Source organism: Sciurus vulgaris, assembly GCF_902686455.1.
Source record: "Sciurus vulgaris genome assembly, chromosome: 11".
Taxonomy (NCBI): Eukaryota; Metazoa; Chordata; class Mammalia; order Rodentia; family Sciuridae; genus Sciurus; species Sciurus vulgaris.
In genome coordinates, this window is record NC_136472.1 from 25,606,014 (window position 1) to 25,611,301 (window position 5,288).

Below are 5,288 nucleotides of genomic sequence, written 5' to 3' on the forward strand. Positions count from 1 at the left end.
TATATTTATGGGGTACAGTGTGGTATTTGAATCCCCGTATACAATGTGTAATGATTACCCAACTGTGGTAGAGAATGTAGAGTTATCCATTCTATCCACCTACCCTCCTAAACAGAGGCCCTCGCGACAAATGCTTTGTAGGTTCAAAGCACATTTCCTTCCCTCCTTTCCTCCTTTCTTCTACCTTTCTTCAACATTCTTCATGACAAAAACTTATATTTCATATAAAAGGAGACCATCCACAGGAATTATTAGGGCATATTTGGGCATGAGAGTACAAATCTGTTTCTCTCTTCCAATTTGGACAAGAGTATCTTTAAATTTTTCAATTCTCTGACTGGCTTTCAGCATCTAGGACCATAGCCATGTGATCATGGTCACCAGAAGAGTCCCTGGAGCCTTTTCAGTTCTTTTGACATGTTGACACGAAAGATAGAATTGGGCCCTCTCACAGTGTGCAAACTTGATAAACAGAACAATATCAAAATGGCATAGATTGTACTTATCAATAGGGAGAGATGGAGTCAAATTTGTTGATGAAAAGGAAAACTTTTACCTTATCTAGAAGTAAACATTGTAGGATGTCATACAATACTTACTGTCCCGATTAGAGGATAAAGGAGAGGGCAAATACTGTCTATGTGCCCTTATTCCAGAACCACGGCCCTTATTTTAATTGACCATGGCACGTTTGTTTCTTTCAGTGCTTGTTAGTATTTTTTGGTGAAGGGAGATCAGAGGCTGGGTCTATGCTGTTGTTTCACCTCTCAGAATCTCCGTGTCACTCTACTCTCTCTCTCACGTTACTGTGAACAATTTAAAGAGTACCACACAATTGGCCCTGCCAATCTGGGAATTCCACAGAACTGCCTTGAGCATGCGCTGCACCCACACAACTTCTCTGAGGATCAGGTGAAATGCATGCAGCCTCCCTGGAGAGTGATGGAGCATCCTGTGTGCTATAGGCCTTGAAGATTTTTCCCTTTCTCCTAAAGACACTTGCTCAGAATGTAGGTGAGCAGTGGTTGTAAGGGCCCAGGAAATCTTCATTTCCCTTGGAGTCTCCACTACACATACCCCTGGATGACCATTATCAATTCCTGAAAAAATGCTGCTTGTTCTACCTGAGATGACTTCACCTTCCTTTTCCATATGCCAAAGCCTATACATTTTTCAGACTCTATTAGTCAGTTTTTCACTGCTGGGGTTTGAAGTGTCTGACAAGAACTTAGAGAAGGAAAATTTATTTTGAGTTCATGGTTTCAGAGGTCTCAGTCCATGGTCAGCTCACTCATTCCATTGCCCTGAGCCCAAGATAAGGCAGATCATCATGGCAGAGGGCATGGCAGAGAAAAATTGTTTCCCAAGGGCAAACAGGAAGAAGAGATAGAGACAGAGACAGAGGGGGAAAAGAACCAGAGACAGATATGGTTCAGCCCCCAGTGACTTATTCCTTTCAGCCACACCACAGGCACTTATAGTTTGCCACCCATTAGTCCACTGAAATTGTTAATCCATAAAATGCATTAATCCACTAATGAGGCTACAACTCTCATAATCTTGTCACTTCTCCCCTTAACATTACATCACCTATTTTTTTAATTATTACATCACCTATTACATCAATAGAAGATGTCTTAAGTAAATGATGGCATACCCACTCAGTGAATACCATGAAACTGTAAGAAAAAATGAGAACGTTTTCCTAGTACCAATGTAGGAAAAAATCTCCAATATACACTGTTAAATCAAGAAAGCAAGTTTCATATCTCCTTACATAGCATGTTACTATTCACATAAAAGGTGGAGATAAATGAGAAATCCCCTGTTCTACATGCATTTGCTCAAAGAATCTCTGAAAAAAAAATACAGGAAACTAAGAAAAGTAGGACAAGGAAAGGAAGAGTGGGGGAAAGAATAGAAAGAAACTTTGCACTTATGTACCTGTGCATTTTGCTTATTCTTCCAACCTTATGAGTATATTACCAGGGCACCAATTAAAATTTTAAGTAATTTTAAGGTCAAATATGAGTTTAAGTAGTGGCATAAGATAGTATCAATGCAAAACTCATGGAATAAATCAATAGAATATGGAATTACACTTTATAAAACTATAAGTTTATAAACATTGAAAATTTTGTAAATAAGACTCCAGACCAAACATGAGAACACCTATCTTCACAAAAAAAATCAAAGAATGCAAATGATACAATAAGATGTCCCCCTAATTTGCAAAACATTTTAAACTTGTATTATAAAATAATTTGACTTACAGAAATGTTGAAAAGTAGAAAGAATGCCTGTTTCCCTTAATCCAAATTCCCCAAATGTTAGTATTTTTCCACATTTTCATTATCATTCATTCTCAAAAAAAATAAAGATATATGGACAAAGGGACACAGAGAATTTTTCCTCATACAATGGAAATAAGGAGAAGTAGGTCAGAGAATACAAATTTGTAGCTCTAAAGATAAATCTGTCTCCAGATCTAATGTACAGCATGGGAACTATATCTTACAATGTTATATTTTATATTGAAATTTGCTTAGAGAGTAAATTTTAGGTAGACTTATCACAAAAAAATGCTAACATTGGAAATGATGGATATATTAATTCACTTCACAATATACAAATCATTTTACTCCATATATGTGTATCAAAACGGCATGTAGAATACCTTAAATATATGCAATAAAAATAACAATATTTTCTCTAACCTTTTTTGAAAGCTTATCCATAAGATGCCCTCTTATCTCTAGATAATAAATGAGGCATCCAACAGCCCAGGACTTTCTCTGAATGAGCAAAACATAATTTTCAAAATCAGCCAGTTAATATTTATACAATTATATCAATTCATTTACAGAGTCTTTCCCCAGTAACATCCTTATCTAATACAGGACTGATCCAAGATCCCACCCTGCATTCAGTTGTCATCAATGTTTAAACTGCAAAATTCACCTTTTTCTTCATGTTTGAAGGGTGAAGGGAAGTATTTTACAGAATACTCTATTTGGGTTTCCTTATTCCTTTTTCATGATTACACTAAGGTTATGTATTGGGGTAGAAGACTACAGTTATGATGTGTGTGCCACCAGTGAATCACATAAAGGAGGCACATGGCATTGACTGACCCCACTCCTGGTGATATTAACCTTGGGAAATGGTGAAAAGAGGCTGTGAAGTATAGTTTTATCCACCTTGAAATTAATAACTAGTTGGTGGGAGAGTCAGTATTAAAACTTTATTCTCAATGAACATATTTAATGGCAGAGTTGGATATTGTTAAGAGCACTTTAAAAAGGTAGGTGATTCAATTTAGCACAAAATGTCTTTATGATCTGTTACAATGTGCTTTATGATCAAATGTCTTATAATCTATACACAGTAAATTCACTATAGTAAATGAGTCTAATGAAGAGCAGAAATAGAGGTACATAGTTCTACTCAAGAATATTTTACCACAATATCATGAATAGTAGTAAAAACATTAGAAACAACTTAAAATGACTAGTTAGGTTATGGAATATCCATAAGGAATTACACACAATTAAATAAATTTTTTGAAGATGGACCAAAAGATAGAATACCACTAATATATCCAGTGAACTGTCCTTCCACCTATTATGCCCATTCAGTTTGGACACAGTATCACTCTAAACACAAGAACAGTACCAAGGCTCAGTCTCTATTTCTCATCTAGTTTCACCGTCCTGGTCCACAGTCTCTCATGGCCTTCTTCACTTCAGCATTTCTCAGGGAGTAGATGACAGGGTTGAGGAGTGGGGTTATCACTGTGTAGAACACGGCTACCATCTTGTCTGCCGGCAGAGTGGTAGAAGGCCTCAGATAAATGAAGACACAGGGTACAAAGAACAACACTAACCACAGTGATGTGGGGACCCACAGGTGGAGAGGGCTTTGCGTCTACCCTCAGAACTCCGAGTCCTCAGATGAAGCAGGATGACCACATAGGATGTCAAAAGGCCCGAAAGACTGATCACATTCAAGGTCCCCCCATTAGAAACAATCAGCAGACCAACGAAGAAGGTGTCTTGAGCAGGAAAGTTCAAGTAGGGGAAGCACATCACAGAAATAGTGGGTCAATCACCATTGGGGCCACAGAAGGGCAGTTGGAAGATGAGAAGGATCTGGGCAAAGGAATGCATGAAGCCTCCCGCCCATGCCCTTCCCACCAGGACCATGCACACTGCTGGCTCATGATGGTGGTTGTAGTGAGGGGCTTGCAGATGGCCACATAGCGGTCATAGGCCATCACCGTGAGTAGTGACATCTCAGTGCCCCCAAAGAAGTGCATGAAGAAAAGTTGTGTCATGCAGCCCCACCAAGATATGGTTTCCTTTCAACCAGTAGATCTGAGATGAGCTTAGGGGCCGTAGTAGAGGAGTAGCAGATCTCCACAAAGGACAGGTAGCTGAGAAAGAAGTACATGGGTGATCCCAGACTTCTGCTGGTCATGACAGTGAGCACAATGAGGAAGTTCCCCAGCACGATCGCCATGTACAAGAGCAGAAAAATCACAAAGCAAACTCTCTGCACCTCCTGATTGGAGACAGTCCCAGGAGGATGAATTCAGTCACATTGTATGTAACAGCCATGAGGTCACCACCAAGAGGCAGCTATTTGGGTGGTGTGACCTGAAATGATACAAAAGTCTTCTTCATAAAGTAAGTGAGTTATATGGAGACACTCACCTATTTGAGATGTTTGTGAGCTAGGATTTGAAAGATGTGGGGGAGTTAGTGAGTATAGAAAGGGAAGAGCATTTCAAGAATCCAGACAATGACTGTAAGTGCATCATGGCAAGTGGAATAGAATAAAGGAAAGAATAACAAAAAATAAAATTGTGGAGAGACTCATTCCAATTTATGAAGAACTATTAGGATTATGGGTTTTATTCTACAAAATATGGGGATTCACCAAATATACTTGTCACTTGGAAAGTAAAATCATTTTGTATTCAGAAGTTGACTAATGGAAACAGAGCAGAGGAAGGGAGACCTATTAAAATCAATAAATCCCCTCATTGAACAATGTAGGGCAGCCAGGAGAGTGTTCTTGTGTCTATATAATTGATCTTTCTACTGCCTTTGCATATTTTCAGTTATCCTTTAACTGAAACTTTCCTATATCATTCTTCTCTTTGCTTGTTTCCTAAAATTGGTTTCCAAAACAGTGTTCTCAACCTGTCCACGTGCCCTTCAGAAGCTTCAGAAGAGATGTCTTGTGATATACCTCCCTGAAATCAGCAATCTCAGGAGGACCCT

General features: G+C 38.7%; 1 pseudogene across 1 annotated transcript; it reads right to left on the reverse strand.

The window, feature by feature from the left end:
• Positions 1–3,688: 3,688 nt before the first annotated feature.
• LOC306639096 (olfactory receptor 4X2-like) lies at positions 3,689–4,619 on the reverse strand (annotated as a pseudogene). Its single transcript has one exon. The product of its transcript is annotated as an olfactory receptor 4X2-like (transcript).
• Positions 4,620–5,288: the final 669 nt, after the last annotated feature.